Here is a 21,232-nt window from a genome sequence, read left to right on the forward strand (position 1 = left end):
CCACATGGGCTCTGGTTCTAGTCCCGGCTGCTCCTCTTCCAGTCCAGCTCTCTGCTGTGGCCCGGGAGGGCAGTGGAAGATGGCCCAAGTCCTTGGGCCCCTGCACCTGCATGGGAGACCTGGAGGAAGCTCCTGGCTCCTGGCTTTCAATTAGCACGGCTCCGACTGTTGCGACCATTTGGGATGTTATCCAGTGGATGGAAGTCCTCTTTCTCTCTCCCCTTCTGCCTCTGTCTATCTGCAACTCTGTCTTTCAAATAGCTAAATAAATCTTTTTAAAAAAGGATTAAAAGGATTAAGTGAAGAAACGTTTCCTGACTTCAGGTGAGTGCTTACTAGATGATAGTTTTCAATAATTCATAAATAAAATAGTTATAAATCACATTGGTCAATGCCTCTAAACATCAAAAAAGGTTGCCTTTTCAAAAAAATAAGGGAAAAATTTCTTATGAATTTAGAACTAATTCTAGTACCTTAAGTCCTTATTCTCAAATAATTCTTGGTCTCATGATCTTTCTCAATAATGTGATAATCATATAAAAAGCCTAATGATTTTTTTCCCCATATAAACAGGTGATGCAGAGGATTGCAATGGTCAGGCATCCTCTAAACACTTAGACTGAATTTGTAGCTTTTTTTATTTGGTAACCTAAACAGGTTGCATGTATTACCAAAGATGACTATCACAGAGGAACACATTACTACTGTAGCTCTCAGTACCGAGTGTACGACAGTTCTTGTCCTCCAAAAGCCGATAGGAAGGCCAACTACTTAGTATGTCCTTCTCAGGCCAAGTGGCTTCTGATAAAGGAATTCTGTGAATCAACCTTAACATGCACATAGTTGCTAAGAGATGGACAAAGAGAACTTTGTATTCTTCTTCTTTGAATTCTAGATTGTGTATTACTTCCAAGAACAAAATGCCACACCGATAATAAGGTGAATTTAAATGATATCATATTATATGTTCTATTTCTCCTCATCCTAAAATTCCAGGAGGTGTTAAGTTGCTGTGTCCCTGGGTATCAGATACCTACAGATTTGCTTTAAGAAGATGGCACTAAAAACTATACTATCAGGGCAAGATTCAAACTCTAGAAGGATAAGAAATGAAGGATGGGAAACTCCCATGCATCAGTGGTGTAACACACAGCCTGTGTCATTTTCTTAGGGATGCCTCCTCTTAACCCTCTAGACTCTTAAATCTCCTTTATAAGAGCTCATAACTTCCTGTCATTTCTCTTCCCTAGTATACATTAGAATATTGATGAACATTTTGATTAGCAACATAGTTCTATGTTATCCAGTCTGTTAAAATTCAATATTTATAATTACCAATATTTATCTGAGAATAAGGCGACACGCTGACCCACCAAACCTCAGTGTAGACTAGAGCTAGGGCAGTTTTTCAGAGCTCGCCTATCTTCCTGAAGACGGTAATATAAAGTGATTTCACTTCAAGTAACTTCTAAAGCTCTCCAGAAAGGAAATTACTGGCCTACTGTCTTCCCTACTTCTCCTTAGACCAATAGTAATGGATGATTAGAATGCAAACAACTGTAACTGGCTCCTCACTCCTCGTGGGATACAGTCATACAGGTAAGTGATGATGGAAAGAAGAAACAGGTAGAAAGAGACAATTCCTACTGTCACTCTCAGTTCCACAAGAACAGGAGATGTGTGTGTCTGTGTGTGTTTTGTGTACGCCTCCAGGAATAAAGCAAATGTTTGTTGTAAAAAGCATGTTCAATAAAAGTTTTGGAATGAATTAAAGAAACAACTATGAAAGAATCCATGATGTCATTGTTTATAAGGGAAGTAAAAACTCCTCTGCGTATTCGTTCCCTTTGAAACAGCCCTTGATTGGATGCTTGAGAGGTTATTAACAAAAAATACATTTACAATATGCATTGCCTTCCCCCATTTGGTTTTTCTTTAAAGAATTCTTTTATTTATTTGAAAGACAGAATTACAGAGAGAAATAGAGCCAGAGAGAGAGAGAGGTCTTCCATCCGCTGGTTCACTCCCCAAATGACCACATTGGCCAGAGCTGAGCTGATCCAAAGCCAGGAGCCAGGAGCTTCTCCCAGGTCTCCCACATCAGCGTGGAAGCCCAAGGATTTGGGCCATCTTCTATTGTTTTCCCAGGTCCTAGCAGAGAGCTTGATAGGAAGTGGAGCAGCTGGGACTAGAACCAGTGTCCACATGGGATGCTGGCACTGCAGGCTTGATCTTTAACTCAATGTGCACAGTACCGCCCCCCCCCCATTTGCTTTTTAAAATTCATATTAACCTTTTAACAACCCTGAACATATTAACATCATGAACATATTCACCAGAAATGTTTCTCTGGAGATGCATATTTGAGACATCAAACTCTCAGAAAAGGATGAAAGAATACAAAAAATGAACATACAAAAAAATCTGGCTGAAGAGAGTAGAAAAAAACAAAGGAACAAAAAAGCAGCAAATTTTTGCCAAAAGCCAACAGACATAAATATTTTTATATCATGGGTTTGAATATGGTTATGGGTTTGTACCCTCATAATCAAAGTATAAATTCTTAAATAACCAATAATTTTATTTTGGCCCCAAACACAACTATTCTAGACTTAACAAATTCCAATTAGTTTTCCCTGGTATATTTATAACTAATGAACGCAATGAGATTGACAAGTCAAAAAATAGATATTTTCTGGACTATCTACTATTTTGATGATGGATGAATTTCAGCAGCTATGCCTTCCACCAAGCCTTGGGAAGCAATGCTCCTCTTGTCTCTGGAAGTAACATTTGGATTGGAGTTCCTTCCTGGAACTAGGCCAACATCCCTGATTTCTGGCCTTAAAACCTCACTATAAAGTAAACTATCACTTAACATAACAAGCACTGTGAACGCAGAGGATTCCTTTGGAAGCCCATGTAAAACAGTGCAATACAGATAACCAACGTTCAACAATTATCTGTGGAGTAACTGGTTAAGTCAATAAATGAATACGTTTACTCTGAGAGCACTTCTTAGTACCAGTTCCCACGAATTTGGGTACTAACATAGACTGATCAGATGAGGTGACTGAGGGCAATGCTACTGGGGAGAGTCTAGAAGCTTCCAGTTGGGGCAGTTAGTTGCCCCACCAGCCAAGTGATGTTCTGCCAAACCAATCAAACAAAAAGCTTTAGAACGCGAGAACGTTGCTGAGCAGGCTTCCGCCAGGTAACCCTCACATAACAGGACTCAGCGTTCCCAGGACTTAGTACTTCTTGGAACCCCAAAGACCTTGTCTCTCACATTGTGGATGAGAAGTTTCCTCGGAGTCGCGGCTGCAGCGGGAGCAGCAGAGACGGAACGTTGATCTTACCCAGAAGGCTTTGCTCCCCTTGTGACTGAGACACCCTGGGATCCAGAGGGGAAACCTACCCGCAGTGCTCATTCTGTGGGTGAGTGTTCTTGTTCACTCTTAAAAAAACCGGAACAACTGATTTTTAAGGTAAAGTTGATGGCAGTTTTTTCCAATAATGACTGCAGTGAAGCTGTGGATGCTGATGGTATTTGTTGCTTTTAATAACTCTGTAAATAAAGGAAATCTAACAGTGCACATACTGTGAGAAGAAGAAAAAAGCCTTGGAATTCATGTACTCCATTATTGTTCTTAAGGTGTTATTCCCTCTTGGGGAAAAAGATCAATTTAAGTTTGAGAAACTGGTTGCTATCAAATTCCTTCTCTGCTCTCTGAAACCTAATAGTTTCTGAAATATCTGTTCAGAAGTTTAAGTTTGCCTGAACATCTCCCAAACCATGGGTAAACAGTGAAAAATCACTGTCTTATTCAGTTAACAGAATGGGGGTAATGCCTTACTTGAATCAGCTAGATTTTTTAATCTGTGAAGATACTTTCTCTTTACTCAAAATGTTTAGACTTCCTTGGGGTCCTGTTCCACAGCCACTGCCCCAGTTTCCTCAGCTGTTAATCCTTACTTACTATGTGAAATAAACAGGACTTCCTAATGGCTATTCTTCAAACATCTTTGTATGGCCTATGGTCTAATATACTCTTCTTTCACTAGTCGTCACCAGTTGTTTCCACGGAACTGAATAAAAACTCTACTCGGCAGAACGAAAAGCTTTCAGAAAATCTGTCTTTTGTTATCACACCCTATGAGCTTCCAGTCCTCACTGATATTCGTACTTCCAAACCTTTTCCCCTTAATGGTAGGTTTACAAGGACCCTAAACATTATTAAAAAGTGCAACTGTGTCAGATTATTAGGTACAGATAATGTTCCCTTTCCTACCTATTTATAGAAGAGCCCTGATGGTCCAAAGGCTTTAGGTCCTTTGGTTACAAGGGATGTATGAGAGCACAAATTTAAACTGCCTGACTTTTTAAAAATGTAATTATGGGGCCTGCCTTGGGCATAGCTGTTGAGATGGCAGTTGGGACCCCTGCATCCCACATTAGTGACTGGATTTGTGTCTTGGCTCTGCTTCTGTTACCGGAGAAATTGCAGGGTTCTTGTCTTCACGCAAGAAAGAACTCAGGCGTGCGACAGAGAGTAGTGGGAGGTAAAATAGCAAGGTTTATTAGGGAAGGGGCATCTGTAAGGACGGATGGGCACCTCTACAGACAGAGCCTAAGAGAGTGCTGGGCGGGGGAGGGAGGAGTGAGGTTACCTGGTTGAGTAGAGAGATTACACCTGACCAGGCCAGGCGGGCGGCTCAGCAGAGAGGCAGAGGGCTGAGCGCACAGTCCAGTTGAGGCCTGGGGTTTTTAAGATGGGTCTTGCTTCCCCACCTCTGCTCCTCTTGGAACAAAGGGCTTTTTGGATGTAAATAGAAAAACTTCTATCTGAGCTTTCCCCTGAAGGTATCAGACAGGAGGAAGCCTAGCTGGGGGCATCCTGAGTTTAGAGGAAGGATGAGCAAGACCCCCTGGAGAATGGGGATCCAGAGCAGGGTGTTCGAAATGCAGATAGTGGGCTGCATCTGGGAGATTGTGGAAGATTTGTCAGGCAGAAGGGGCAGGGACCCCCCCACCTGGCAGGTTATCAGGTAGAAGGGGGCAGGGCAGGATGCGGAAGGCCAGGCTGCCCCTGAAACATTGTCAGGATGACTTTGAGATGCAGATGCATATGCTGGACATAGATGTCTTCTCTTTAGGCCTTTATGTCACACACACATAAGCTCATAACTGACTTCCTACCTAACACTTCCAGTTCCAGCTTTGTACTATTGCCATCCTGGGAGGCGCAGGTGGGAGAACTTAATAGTTGGGAAACAAACAAAAAAAAAGTGATTAATCTAAGAGTTACGTATTCCTATAACATATTCCTGGCAAAGCAGAGAAAATTTTATTCTTTACCCCCTGAAACTTGAAAACTATTGTTATTTCTTTTCTGAAACTTAAGAAGCAGGGGCAGGTACAAAGCAAGAATTTTCCCTTAATTCCAAGCACACAGATTTCTAATGTTAATAAAATGCTTCTAAATCTCCTCATATGGAAAAGCTTTGTACCTGTATACATGCAAGTATAATATATCTAGGTAAATGATGGTGTGGAACAATTATGTCAAAGAGTCTTTTGAGTGGCTTTTTTTGTACAAGACTATACTCCAAATTGTGTGAAGAAATCTGAGTATTCAAATGGTCCATGTGTACAATTCGTACATACTATAAAAATAGAGTGAATGAGATACTAGCTTATCTCTAATCTTACATTGATACTCAAATTGAGATAGTCCAAAGAAGTGGCACTTTGAAAACTGAGCTTGGCCATGCCAAAAACTATGATTGTCTTTGAAGAGAAGGTTAATCTAGTTCATTTAAGAGAGTTTATGTTTAATAAACTCATTTATTCTTTGTTTCTATTCTAGTGGAAGTCACACATCTGGCTAGACGTGAAGATGTTGTGTGGGGAGAGTTTCCTTACAGAAGTGGCATTGCATTTCTACAGACATTTCGCACATTCCTTTGTAAGACAAAAGATAGAGGATTTTTCTTTGATTCCAGGAAGCATTTCCTGTGAACACTAAGACTTAAGCATCTATGTAAATGAAATTTACACAATAGTGACCACATGATGAATGTTAGGGAATGCCCAGGGTTTGTTATATTTGTGCTTTTGGTTCTTTTATTGTTTAATAGCAAATGCTTAGACTGTGCTTTTGTCCTTCCTCCTAGTCCTCCATTCCTACCAGCCTCATTCTGATCATCTGGCATTTACTAGCTTTCAAGAATTAAAAAAGATTACAAGAAATATAGAGAATTGTGGTGACTATTAATTGTCCTAATGACATCCAGTAAAAATTGTAAAACTTTACAATAGACTGATTTCCATACTTTCACTTTTTTGAACTATCACATTATTGATATTTTTTCCATAATTCTGTAATAAAAAGGTTATTCATCATATGCATAATTTGTTGCTTAGCTCCCTCATGCGCAAAATCAATGATGATGTATTTTTGCATGCGGGATCTCTCCTGGAAGAGCTCTGTAATTAAGGTCCTTGGTGGTCATGAATTTCATTCTAATAGAGGACATTTCTCTTTTACTTAATATAACTTCCCATAGGATCTGGCCTATTAGCTTTCTGACTACAGATAGCTTAGACCTTTTGAGTATTCAGAAAGTTTACGATTTTTAAAAAGAGTAATAGAGATAGAACAAATTATAAACATCCAAGGGTTCAAGTTTTGGCTGTATCACTAAATAGCAAATTATTTAACTGTTCTTAACCCTGATTGTTTCATTTATAATTTGTGGTAATAATAATGGCAATACTTTCTCACATTTTCTAGGACATTTTAAATAATATAAGTAATATATATGCAAAAATATTTTGAGAACTGTTAAGTTACATATATAAAGTGACCTCATCATACTGTGTTTCCACATGAAATAAAGTATACATGGTTTGACTAAATATTTAATTCTTATAGATGAGTTAGGTCCTGAACTTAAATCTGAAATTACTGAAGAGAGATTAGACATGTTAATCAGGTTGGGCTATATTGTGTTGCATAATAAACTCCCAATAGCAGTGACAAAACAAAACAAAACAAAAGTCCATTTTTCTTTCAAGGTACACATCCTTGGAAAATTATCTGAGAGACTAAGAGTAGAGTCAGAAAAGCCACCTTCTGGAACATTATATTAATCATGGTAAAGAAAAAGTGAACAACAGAAGACCGTTTATATTTTGGCACAAAGTAGCAGATGTTATTTTTATTCACATTCCACAGCCAGAACCATGGGAAATGCAATCAGACAAGGCACCCAAGAGGTGGAGAGCAGAAAATCTTTATCCCTGATGGCTTCCTCTTTGAGATCCTGTGACATCCACAACTTACAGAAACTGTATTCCATGTCTTCCTTCCAGGTACTCATCCCTTCAGATATATAACCTGCTTATTATTTTGGTAAGAACTTAAAGATTTGTTAATAGGATTCAGCATTGTAATGCTGAATCATTGATGATAGAAAATTAAACTATTTTATTTCCTAAAATGTATCTGTTTTAACAAATGACTGTTAAACAACACAAGAACAAAATCTTCAGAAAATGCAACAATAAATTTCTGTTTTCTATTTTTTGGAATGTTGAGATTTAGTTTGCCTGTTCCTGAGAGATAGTTATAGACAAATGAATGTCCTTTGCGTACTTGAGGTCACAGCAAGCAGTTTTTCCTCTTTTATGAAATAGCAACCAGAATAGATGTGACTAATTTTCATCAATATAAGGTTGAACCATTGCCACATCATGGAAATATGAAGTGTCCTGAGGGAATCATTTCTCATATTCAGAGCCCAGCGGTCTGTATTTCAGAGAGTCCATGCAAATACTGATTGGAATGATAGAATGAGAAAGTAGGATGGAGCAAAAGGTATGACTTTCATTTCACTACGATTGTTCTACCTGTTTAACTAGCTGGTTCATATGTTTGTTTTTCTTTTGGCTTAGATGCCATCTTGGAGTGCCTGTGTCTCAGTCCAACTCTGCTCCTGCTAATGAGCACCCTGGGAGGCAGCAAGTGATGGATCAAGTAGTTGTATCCTTGCCACCCATGTGAGATCCCGGGACTGAATTATTGGCTTCTGGATTCTGTCTGCCACAGCCCTGGCTGTTGCAGGTATTTGGGGAGTAAATGAGCAAATGGGAGATTTCTGACTTTCTGGCTCTCTGTCTTACAAATCAATAAATTAAATTTGAAAGTAATTAAAATAAACATTCTTTTTCATTTGCTGCTTTCTTTAAAATATTAATAAATTTATATTTTTCCCAAAAAGATGAACATACAACAGTTTGTTCCATACCCCAAAACTTATTTCACTCTTTTTAAACTGTTGTGATTTTTCAAGGCCCAACGCAAAGCAAACCCAGTCAAGTAAAGATAATATTTATTAAAAATTATTGGAGACAAAGGTTGACTATTTATCTCCCAAGAATATGTCTGATGGTGAGAGTCTCCCTCCTTCCTTAAAGTGGTGACCATGGACTGGTTCTGTTCTGGAGGAAGTGGTGCTGGTTCCTGAAGCTGTCCAGGGGCACTGGGGGTCTGTGGGCCCCTCAGATGTAGGTAGAATGTCCTCCACAAGCAGGCTGCCAGCTGTGGCTAGAAAGCCTGTCTCCTGACCTGCTGACATCTCCCCCACGGTAGCTTCTTGTGCTGCATGTGTGACCTTGAGGTTTTAAATCATGCCTTCAAGTTATTTGCAATCTTCCACTCAGAGCTAGCAGAAGAGGGGGCCAAGCCTCTAAGAAGAATCGGACTGTCTGTAAGAGACCTCCCCGCTATCTCCATGAGCCCCAAGCCAGTTAACATACTGTATGTAAAACCCTTGTTCAATTGGAACCCCCATAGAATGACCCAATGAAAAACCAGTAATGCCTTAAAAAATCCTGGGCTCTTCCTGAAAGCCAGTGCCAGATTTGAACACTCTGCCTGGTCTCCTCTCAGACCAAATGCTTTTCTGTAGCTTGCCAATCAAATTCTGTTTCTTTGCAAATTGCTTACTTTTTTTTTTTTTTAACTTTTATTTAATGAATATAAATTTCCAAAGTACAGCTTACGGATTACAATGGCTCCACCCCCCCATTAACTTCCCTCCCACCCGCAACCCTCCCCTTTCCCTCTCCCCTTCCATTCACATCAAGATTCATTTTCAATTCTCTTTATATACAGAAGATCAGTTTAGCATATATTAAGTAAAGATTTCAACAGTTTGTACCCACATAGAAACACAAAGTGAAAAATACTGTTTGAGTACTAGTTATAGCATTAAATCTCAATGTACAGCACATTAAGGACAGAGACCCTACATGAGGAGTAATTGCACAGTGACTCCTGTTGTTGACTTAACAAATTGACACTCTTGTTTATGGCATCAGTAATCACCCTAGGCTCTTGTCATGAGTTGCCAAGGCTATGGAAGCCTTTTGCTTACTGGTTTTTTATTTCTACTGAGCTGAGGAAAGAACCCACAAAGCTTGCTCCCGCACCAGCCCTCCTCTCTGCAACCCATAACAGACCCCAAAAGCATGTCAGTAAAAAAGGTAACTGTTGAAAGAACTATCCAAGGCCTGGGTCCCAGTGGAGGTGGAATTTAAACAAAAATTGAATAACAATATGTAATATGTAGAGAATTAAATTGTGTGAGTGGGACAAGCAACACTGAATAAATATAAAAGAGACACAGAAAATGTGAAAAAAGTCTGTGATTCTAAACAGCAAAATTCACACGTATCCATGGTAGCTTCTTTGTAAGCCTTAATTTTACTTATGGACACAGTTTGGTTAGTGATAGCTAACAATACAAATGAAAAAACATAGTTTAAAATTTAATTTTTAATCAAGTTATGTCTGTTTATGATTATTTATACCCAAATTTCAAACCTTGTAAACATTTCCCTATATTTAACACAATGATTGTTAAAAAGAAATCCCCCATTTTTAGAATAAATTACTTATTTTATTAGTATTACTAGTAAGCATTGCATTAGCCAAAATTAAGTTTATTGATTTCTATGAGCTATATGCCAACCACAATTGTTTTTTTAATCTTTTTTGTTTTTTTTTTTAATTCTTTTCTTTTTTAAAGGAATTTATGAAGACATTAGATTCTGAAGTTGATAGCAAATGCATAATACTACAGCACAATTCTCATCACTCCTTTGTTAAAGTGCTGTTAATACAAAGAGAACAGATTCAATGTAGTTCATAGACACAATTCTAAGACTATAATACTTCCCTTCCTCCCTTCCTTCTTTTCTTCCTTTCTTTCTTTCTTTCTTTCTTTCTTTCTTTCTTTCTTTCTTTCTTTCTTTTTCTTTCTTTCTTTCTTTCTCCCTTTTTTCTTAGCTTTTGAGATGACATATTTTAATTTACATTATAGTCAAAGGTTTAGTGCTTCATTAAATACAGTGTTCAAATGGAAATAAAAAGGCCCTATTGTTTATAGACCCAGACTATATTCCCACTGAACTAAGGTGTTTTTTTTTTCTTTTAAAAGACAATCTAAAACTTCAATTTGTGATCATGTTGAATTATTTTACTGTTTGTAAAGAGAAATCTTCACATTTCAATGTGTATTGCACTTGAAAGATATTTTATTGAACAAGATTTTAGTATCATATTATTCAGCATATTGAGAACTTGCATCAATAAAATAAAATGGTGCAGAGTGATGAGAAAAGAACAGAGAAGGACTTAACACATAAATACTCTGCATGTGCTAACTGTGGTCATATGTCATCAAGGAGAGCTATTGTTGGGGGAGGGATTTTCAAGACTGCAGGAGAGCAAAGTTAAACTAGAAGATGTTCGGCAGAGGAAATAAAATTTTCTTCATGTTCAATTTAAAAGAAATGCATTACAGCAGACAGTGTTATGTTCAGGTTGAGATTAGATGCATAACATGGGTTCCTTGCTGTGCTTATCAACTTGATAGAATTTAATTTGTGTAGTGGTAAATACAAATGCAAGGTTTTGCTGTTAAATGGCATTTTAATGGCAGTTTTTGTATGTATAAATAATTTTCTTGAACCATTAACAGAAGAAAGAGAAGAATTGACAAGCTAAGAATTTATAAAAAGTCACTACTAGTACCACTAAAGGAAACAGTAAGGAATACAGCTTTTGTCTTTGGGCAGGTGGCCTTTCTGACACCTCATACTAGTAACTAGTAATGGTCAATCTACCCTCAGTCACTGGTGGTTCTGGCTCACTGTAGACCTCCCCTCAACCTGCAGGCTTCTTCCCCTGTGGCAGGCAGAGGTGAAGCCCCTTAGGCGTTTCCTTGGAAAAGAAAATGATGGTGGAAGAGGTGGGCAACAAGTCTGGTTTCTCATTGTTCCTCCTTTGAAGTTCAATCACTCCTCCCAGGGAAGAGTTAATGTCAGGGTGAAGAGAGGCTGGGAGCTCTACTCAGGAAGGTGTCTCTCTGTGAAAGAAAGGAAAAAGAGTTTTTGAAAACTCAACAGCACAGATATGAAGAAGAGGCATTGGCCATCACCACTTTCAGCTTTAACTTAACTTTAAAAAAAGTAGCATCTATTTTGGTGGTGGTTCTTTAAATTGGATTGATTTGATCATCAAATTAACAATCACAGTTAAAAGATATTAACTGATTTAAAAATAAAAAGTATAAGAGTGAACAATGGTTGACTTATGTCACAGTCTATGATGATAAGAATCAGAAATGAAAATAATAAGTGGGGCATAAAGTAAAGTATCTCTCATTATTAACCCCAATAGTAGAAATATAACAAAATAATGTTACCTAACATATTACATTTATGTTCTTACATTCAAGGATTTATAGTTTTATCTATAATTTGGTAACTGGCCGGCGCTGCGGCTCACTAGGCTAATCCTCTGCCTGCGGCGCAGGCACCCAGGGTTCTAGTCCTGGTCAGGGCACCTGATTCTGTCCCGGTTGCTCCTGTTCCAGGCCAGCTCTCTGCTGTGGGCTGGGAGTGCAATGGAGGATGGTCCAAGTGCTTGGACTCTGCACCCGCATGGGAGACCAGGAGGAAGCGCCTGGCTCCTGGCTTTGGATCGGTGCAGCGCGCCAGCCACAATGCGCCTGCCATAGCAGCCACTTGTGGGGGTGAATCAAAGGAAAAAGGAAGACCTTTCTCTCTGTCTCTCTCTCTCACTGTCTAACTCTGCCTGTCAAATAAATAAAAAATAAATTAAAAATATATAATTTGGTAACTTTTTATTTTAAAGTATCTGAGATCTATGCACAAAAAGAATTTAATACATTTTTATTTATATACACATAATATTAAAATAAAATGATTTAAACATGTAGTTAAGATCCATGAGCAAACACTTCCTTTCAAAGAGACTATAATTCTTTTAAAAATATTTATTTATTTTCATTTTATCTGGAAGGTGGATGGGGTGCGGAAAGAGATTTGCCATTCATCAGATATGAAGAGTGGGCCAGACCACAGCCAAGAGTCCAGAACTCAATGCATATTTCCCATGAGGGTGGAAGGGACCTACGTACTTTAGCCATCACCTGCTGTCTTCCAAGGTGGACAGTAGCAGGAAACTGGAATTGAAAGCAGAGCTGGGACTTGAAACCCAGTGTCTCAATATGGGATAAATGTGTCCTAAGCAACAACTTAACTGTCAAGCCAAAGGCTTGCCCCAGAAATGAAATTTCTTCAATTTGGAAAACACTAACTGAAGCAATAGAAATTAAAGAATGGAAAGGAATCTTACTTGAATCTTTCGTTAAAAACAAGAAAATCAAGGCTAGAAAAAAAATGACACAAATCAATCAAGGGCATAAAGAATGGTAAGGCAGTTACAATACTAAACTCAGATATAATTTTTAACACTAATTGTCTTGTAACTAGTTTTGAAAATATATTTTCGTGGGCATACTAGAGTGTCTGAAGTAAGTCTCACACTGTTTCTTGAATTATAGATATTCTCTTTTATGAATAAATATTCAAATCTGGACATATTAACTTCAGAAACAGAGAGATTGTAGATCAATAAACAAATAGAAAACTGTACTGCACAGAATATTTCATGATGGTAAAAATTATTTGCCTACATACTCAAGGGTGATAACTAATTTTGGACCTAAAGAAAATCAGGGTAGAATAGTGATTTTGTTGGAAAACCAAATAAATTGTGCCATTGACCTACAAATTATCTTTGATCATTGGCTAAATGTTCACCAGATGACTCAGACACTGGGAGAGAGGACATGGCAAAGTACACATCTGTGTAGGTGCCTGATGGGCTAGGCATGTCTTTCAGGTGAGAGCTGATGACTCAACGAGCTCATTTGAGCTGTTTTCCTTTTGCAATGAAGTCCCCCTGGGGTTAAAAAAAAATCCAGCCAAAACCACAAACTCTGAGTGCAGGAGGGATAGCTAGTCATGCAGCAAGAAATTGGGATTTTATTCTAAATTTGACAGAAAGCTCCTGAGGGATTTTAATCAAGGAAGTGACCCGGCTGGTGTGTGAACAGATGGAAGAAGGATAAAGGTGTAAAGTGGAAGGCCAGATTGGAGGTCATGGCAGTAATTTGGTGAGAGGTTCAGGATTAGAATGAGAATTGAAGGTAAAGTATAGGAACAACCAATAAATGTGGGCAGAGAGGAGAGGTGTCAGCCTAACAGTGCTGTGAGACACACGGGTGAAAGGACAAGATCATAAAAAAGACGGACCAGAACCAGTCCTTTCCACTCTGCCAATCACTTCTCACATACTTTTCTCATTCTTTATTCCTCCCCACCTTGTCTTTGCCTCATCTCATTGCAACAATCATAATGACTCATTTGCTTTGTAAATTGTTAAATACCCAAGTCGTTAACTAACCTCTGTGTAACATGAAGATGAAGACTGTTTTGCTGTTTTCTCAGCATCTGGCTTAATGCCTGATACAAAGTCAGCTTTCATTGAATTTTTATTAAAATAACTGAAGGAAGGAAGGCACTTCTTACCCAAGTTGTAGGGAGAGAATGTATAGTAGGCAGTGTGAAGTTTTCTATAGAACTTCTTGGGTCAATTTCAAAATTAACAAAAGATAAAACATGGTATTATATTAAATGGCATTTTTGTATTCTAGGCAATCTGTGGATTAGTCACAATACATTTCTTAGGTCATTACTGGACACTGTACACATGATCTGAATTACAGTTCTTTACGTGTATCAGGTGTATGCCTTATAAGATTCTGAATTCAGTTACCAGAAAATTTATTTTATTACTAGAGAAACAGGAATACTATGTTCTCATTTACGTTGTTAGAAGGAGCTGGTATTTGAGGTTGAAATTTAAGGAGTCTATTTTTCCTTCCCTTAGAATTTATTTATAACCCCTGGCAATACAGTTAGCTTAAAAAATTAAACCTTGGTAATAGTATTTGCAATAAGCATGTCTAAACTATTTAAGAGAATAAAATCTAAAGACAGCATTAATAATTAATAAGCAGTAACAAATGGGAAACTATATAAATCTTCTCTCTCATCTGTTAAATCAGCTCTTTGCAGGTCACTTATTGGATACCACTTTGTTAAGCTACTTTTGGTGTGTCTGTGAACATAATAAAATGATAATTCATTAAAATATTTCTTATGATCCAAATTTCCATCAATTTACTGTCTTCCTCTTAGAAGTCTAAATTAGATTTTGCTGTGAATTTACTATTAGTTAAAGCCAAAATAATACTGATTATTTGATTTTTCTGTTTATTAGGTCATGTCATTACTAAAGGCAGTAATGTAAACAATGGAAACTTCTTTCACTTTCTTGATCAAATAATCAAGGAATTATCTATCTATTGGAACACAGGTTGATAAAACATTCTTTTTTGAAAACATGAAATTGAAGAAAATAAGTATATCTAGTTATTAGAATTAAACTATTAACATTGAGCTATAATTAACAAACTGGTATTTATTTTATAGCATTTTATTAGCCAAGAGTGTATTTTAACACATGTTCATATATAATATGAATTAATATGATCTATAAACCTAATATTAATTAAAATATCAATTGATTATATATATCACACTAAAAATTTCCTCATTATACTTTCTCTCATTCCTATATTGGGTAATTAAAAATTTTTGATTTTTCATGGCTATATTAAATAAATGAGGCTCACACAAATCTGCCCCATATAGTAAATTAGCCTAGTTAATTTTCCTATGTATAATAACATGAAATTCAGTGAAATGTTTTAAAAAACGCAGACAAATTTCACATACAAGAGATCATGTTTATTTTTTGCCCTTCCATGATCCTTATGTTATTGGGGAGTATATTTTAAAATGTATATTTCAGGTTCTTGTCTCAGCTTAGAGAAGCATTCTAAGCTTAGACATAAATAAGACAGACAACATGGCAAGGTTGGGAATTAGTTTGGGGAAGGGAGAGAAATACACAGGAACAAGAGGGCTTTATTTAAGGGAGATGGGCGTCAGAAAGGTGAACCACACCAGGCAAGGGCCATGTGCAGGATGCACAATCTAGAGTAGTGCAGAGAAAACCACCTGAACAGAAGTGGCTGCAAATATGGGTGGAGCATGGCAACAGGGGTGCTCCATGCCTTTTATTCACTGCCAAAAGGGTAGTGATGATGTAGTCTGATTGGAAGATGGGCGTATACAGATGAGATCTGGTAGGGGCGGGGCAGTGGGCAGTGGTGTGGTCTCCAGCTCATAAGCCTAAAGAATCTAATCCTATCTGCCTGGCCCCATGATTCCCCCCTCAGGTTCCAAAGCCTTAATCTTAAATAGATAAATAGATATCACAGACTAGAAGCTAGGGCTTTGTGGCAAAAACTAAGACTATGTATTATAATCTAGTTGAAATAGTAAAATTGCTAGTTTCCTTTGATTAAAAAATTATTAGCTTGTCTAAGTTATAGGAGGTAAATGCTGCTCAGCTCAAGAACAACAGTGCATGGAAGCCGAAGAAATTTTCTAGATGCAAATAAATTATCCTTATTAAGCAATCTGTTCTTTTCATTGTTTCCATTTATTATTTCACTTAGTAATGATTACTAAAGTCAATTTGCAAAGTAATGAACGGTTTTATAATACTAATGAAAGAATACAGCCACAGTTTCCAAAAAAGAAAGAAATGGAATTTTGCATGGGATCTTTTATAGTCCAGAAATCAGAAGCAAATTTCCATTTCCATGATTTTATTACCAACTTCTTTAGACAATTTTCTCTTCAAAATGCATTTTCTTGTATCTGCATGTTGTTGAGTATTATTTTATTAAAACTTTTGCAATATTTACAAGGCACTGTTGTCTTGTGCCAAGATTTTAAGATTAAGTAAATACACCGAAGAACAAAAGCACCAATCACTTAACTATGGTTGTAGATATCCCTTAGCAGGGGAGAGATAGTCAAGAAAGCTGCTTGAATTTAATGTTTTTGTCATATGTATTTAGAATTCACACTTGCTACACATATACACAAACATATACATACAAACACACACATGCAAAATGAATCTTGTGATTCTATTAATTATCCATGATGATACTGATTTGCTTATTAATATTTCTGAAATTAATGCTCTGTGTATTCTTGTCATGAATTCAGAGAAGAATTCTGAATACTGGCTCAAATAGACCAGACGACAAAGAAAGTTTTAAGTTTTTTATTCAGTGAGAAATGCATAGGAGAGTGAGGGCTCTATTTAGAGGAGAAAGGGAAATCTAGATCCATACCAAGTGGAAAGTAGTCCAAAAGCCACATGCAGCAAGTATTTGGTTAAGAGCAGTTACGAGCAGCTCATCGGGGCAGCAAATGGAAGGCAGAGCTAGCAACCTGAAGGTCAGGTGCCTTCTGAAGGCAAGGGGCAACAAAGGCAACAAAGGTACATAATAGCAAAAAAAGGGAAAAAAAGAACCTTGTAGCCACTTCCAAAGGGCGTGGTTATGTGGCTTGATTGGCAGGTGGGCATACAGGTGGGGTCACGTAGGGGCATGAGATCACACAGGGGGCATGGTGAAGGCGTGGTCTTCCAGCTCACAAACATTTCTATCCTCTCTGCCTACCTATATCAAGGCTACATAACAAAATGCCATTGACTGTATAGACTGTATGGCTTAAACAAAAGATACTTATTTTCTCACAATTCTGGAAGCTAGGAAATGTAAGTTCAAGGTGCCAACACAATCAGGTTTTCATGAGAGCTCTCCTCCTTGTTTGCAGACTGCTGCCTTCTACTTGGGTCCTTCTACTTGGGTACTTAGATGGTGAAGACGGAGCTTAGCTCTCTGGTGTCTTATTTTGTTTTTTCCTAAGGACACTAATTCTTCCATAAGGACCCTCCACAGATCATCTTGTCTAGCTCTAATTACCTCCCAAAGGCACCCTCTCCAAATAATAGCGGTTGAGGGATTAGTTCTTCTGCAGATGAATTTTAGGGAAGCACAAACAGTTCAGCAATAACAATGGCATAGTCCAAAGAAATCCATTATGCCAAAGACCTGTGTTGGGGCAGGTATCTGTCACAGAAATTAAAGCACCATTTGGGAAACCCACACACCATAGCAGAGTGCCTGGGATCAAGACTTGGCTCTGCTTCCAGTTCTAATGTTGTACCTGAGTGAGTGCAAACAGAGGAGCACAGCACCACACATTGATAAAATTTGGTGGTCCTTTATTGCCAATGGTAGAGAGGCTCATGCCCTAAAGAACTCTGGACCTTGAGCTCAAAGCACCAGCATTGATAAAGGCAAAAACCACAGGAAAGGAGGTGGAATACATGGTTGCAAAGATTGGGGGCATACATGCTTACTAGGGTCAAGCTGACCTAAGGCCTATGCGAAAATAATATCAATTCCAATCTTGACAATAGAAAAATTACAATTTTAACATTAATCCAGGTGCAGCCTATTTGTTTTAAGCTTGAGCAATCATGCTACGGAGTTTCTATGTTACTGTTATTATCTAAGTTTTAAATCCATTTTAGATCAGAGTCTGACAGGGGGTAGGGGTGTTACCAGAGAATGGCAGGGTTCTTCTCGAAAGAAAGAATTCAGGCGTAAGACAGAGAGTAGTGGGAGGTAAAATAGCAAGGTTTATTAGGGAAGGGACATCCGTTAGGACGGATGGGCACCTCTCCAGACAGAGCCTGACAGCAGGCCAGGCGGGCGGCTCAGCAGAGAAGCAGAGTGCTGAGTGCACAGTCTGGTTGAGGCCTGGGGTTTTTAAGATGGGTCTTGCTTCCCCACCTCTGCTCCTCTTGGAACAAGGGGCTTTTTGGATGTAAATAGAAAAACTTCTATCTGAGTTTTCCCCTGAAGGTATCAGACAAGAGGACGGCTAGCTGGCACCTGTCCTTATTTAGAGGAAGGGTGAGCAAGACCCCTGGAGAATGGGGATCCGGAGCAGGGTGTTTGCAATACAGATACTGGGCTGCATCTGGGAGATTGTGGAAGATTTGTCAGGCAGAAGGGGCAGGGACCACCCCACCACCACCACCACCTGGCAGGTTATTGGGTAGAAAGGGGCAGGGCGGGATGTGAATACTGAGCTGCCCCTGAAACGTTATCGGGATGACTTTGAGATGCAGATGCATATGCTGGACATAGATGTCTTCTCTTTAGGCCTGTCACACACACATAAGCTCATATCTGACTTCCTACCTAACAGGGGGAGAAGGCTGCTTTCTCAAGGAGTTTTGGGTGCTCCGTCTTGGAGTCCCTACTGTCAAAATGTCATTTCATTAGCTTCCTGTAATTATGCACACTGGGAGGTAGCAGGTGATGGCTTCAGTACGTGGGTCCCTGCCATGCACTTGACAGACCCAAGTTTAATTCCTGGCTCCTGGCTTTGGCCTGGTCCAGCCCGGGTTGTTGGGAGCATTTGGGAAGTGAACCAACAGATGAAATGTCTCTGTCTCTGACATTCAAATAAATAAACAAATATTTCATTAAGAAAGAAGACCTGTGTGTAGGGAGAGAGAGAAAAAGAGGGGGAGAGAGAGATCTTTGCCTTTTATAATAGAGATTCTGATTGCAAACATTTGACACTTCTCATCAGTATTGGTGCAATGGCAGATGATACTTGACATGTGTATCAAGGATAATTATAAAAGTGTCTGAAGGTTGGTGGAGTGTGTGATGCCCCAGACCCGAGAAAGAATCCTGAGACTGAAGAAGGAAGAAGGAAGCTTCCTATGAGAATAAGGATTTTATTCAGGCAGCTTACATGTACAATCTCAACCTGGAATGGACTCACAATCTAGTCCAGGGCTGCAGAGAGAGTTTTTGTACCCACGGTTGCAGATGGGAGAAAGCTTTTAAAAATTCACAGACTTCATAGGGAGACTGGGAAAGAGCTAGTTTTGCATGATTCCTTTGCATATGCTTTAGGAGCTGGCCCCTGAGGCACCCTGATGGTCCTCCTGACCTTATCAGGAAAACTTGTGAATGCACTTAAGCTTTCCTAACTAGGGAGCCACCTTAGCTAGACTAGCAGGTGATCTGCATTCTTCCCAATTAGAGTGAGACGCCAAAGTGAAGGGGGGGAGGGGGGACTCGAGGTGCCGTCACCGTGGTTTGCTGTCACATGAAAGGTAGCTTGAAGGTTTAGTAAATAAGATTTATGATCCTGCATCAACTGTTCCACGTAAAGGGTACTCACTAATACTTTGAAATTCCTAAAATTGCTTTTTAAATTTTAAAGCAGTATTTCTGTGTAGATTATCTATACTCTGTATATTTTTGGCAACAGTGTTTAACAAGGTGTTAAGGCCTTTCAACTTCAATCTTCAGATTAAGTGAAAACAAAACAACAAAGCATTTATAGAATTCTAAAACTAGAATGCTTTTATTTACATAACAGGAAACAAATGCTTTATACATCTTAAAGATGTTAATTATTCTTTTCCAGGAGCCATTTCTTGTTAAAAAAAAAAAAAAAAGTAGAAAAATAGAGCAATGAAAAAGTCCCAGGAAGAAAAGAACACAGTGGGAATAAACAAAGAAACAGGCAAATGCCAAGGGAATGATCTTTTTTCATAAATTAAATAATTTTCTTTGTCTGAAAGCTAAATAAAATCAACTTGTCTGAGTCCTTTGCTTTAATTGCTCAAATAATGGAGCTTTAGATAGGTCTATAGTCAAGTGTATTTGGCAAAAAATACTATAAAATATTATAAATTATTTTAAGTTAGTGTTTCTATGTGTAATTTTCTTATAATTAAAAGAAGTAAAATTATATACTATGTTGTTAAGTTTGTTTCTGTTATAATGTAAACTCCCCTTTTTGTTTTTCCAGATTTGGAATAAATTCTACTCAGACATGAAGTTGCTACATTGGAGACAATATGTGGCCATCTATAGCCTTAACATTATTGTATTCTGGTTGATAAAATGGTGGACTTTATAGGACTGAAGACCAACTAAATTAATTAAAATGAATTTAAGAGGTCAAATTCCTGTAATTTGTGTTTTATAGAAGAAATAATAATCCTTATAAATAATAGCAACATTGCAATGTAACTTTTCAGGTTTTTACTGAAAATGTTGGCAAATTTGACAATGTTGGATAATTATGCTAGAGAATTAGTGTGGACATTTTTCCAAATTTAAGCCTTGAATTTTAAGCTGAAATATATAGAACGAGACAAAGAGGAGCGGAGTTCCAGCTGTGATTTTGTGTCTCATGCAGCTGTGGCCCACCTGCCCTAAGCATCAGTGATTTGGATGCTGGGCATTTTTGGCTCAGTTATACACTTGTTGGAAAATGTTAAAGCAATTAGCAGAGGCAATCTCAAAAGAGAAGACCCAGGAGAATAATGTCACTGAGGCTGTTGAATAAAACATTATCATCTTCAAAATTGTGCTTATTTCTTCTGTATAATATTAGCACAACTAAAAGATCATGCTTAATTTTGCTCGCTGTGAGCTATTTTTAGTCCTTCAATTAAGCTCTCTTCCAAAAGCTATTATCATTAGTAAGCATATCCATAACAATGTACACTTCTTAACATAAGTGCTTTGTGGCCATTTTTAGAAGTCTCTTCTCTGTGGTCTTCTGAGGTAACAGTTAATCTACATAAGATTTACAGGAAATTACAACAAATTATATGGGTCTTCCATTTTATGTTGAAACTATCCACAGTTAACTCTGCTACAAGAAAACGTAGATTGCAGTTCTAGCTAAATCAAAAGAAAGCTGACTACTTTATGCAAGGTCACATCTGGAGTGAGTCAAAGACTCAAC

General features: G+C 38.1%; 1 long non-coding RNA gene across 4 annotated transcripts; it reads left to right on the plus strand.

Moving 5' to 3' along the window:
* The first annotated feature begins 485 nt into the window (after positions 1-485).
* Positions 486-21,008, plus strand: LOC103350754 (uncharacterized). Of its 4 annotated transcripts, none has more exons than XR_007909448.2 (5): positions 486-3,438; positions 4,066-4,210; positions 5,871-5,969; positions 7,082-7,378; positions 20,285-21,008. It is a non-coding gene; the product is annotated as an uncharacterized lncRNA (long non-coding RNA). The 4 variants fall into 4 exon arrangements; XR_007909446.2 differs by lacking the exon at positions 20,285-21,008 and adding an exon at positions 7,961-8,764 and having other exon boundaries at positions 487-3,438; XR_011378053.1 differs by lacking the exon at positions 20,285-21,008 and adding an exon at positions 7,961-8,764 and having other exon boundaries at positions 488-3,438; positions 7,242-7,378.
* The last annotated feature ends 224 nt before the right edge of the window (positions 21,009-21,232 follow it).

This window comes from Oryctolagus cuniculus, chromosome 8 (assembly GCF_964237555.1).
Source record: "Oryctolagus cuniculus chromosome 8, mOryCun1.1, whole genome shotgun sequence".
Lineage (NCBI taxonomy): Eukaryota > Metazoa > Chordata > Mammalia > Lagomorpha > Leporidae > Oryctolagus > Oryctolagus cuniculus.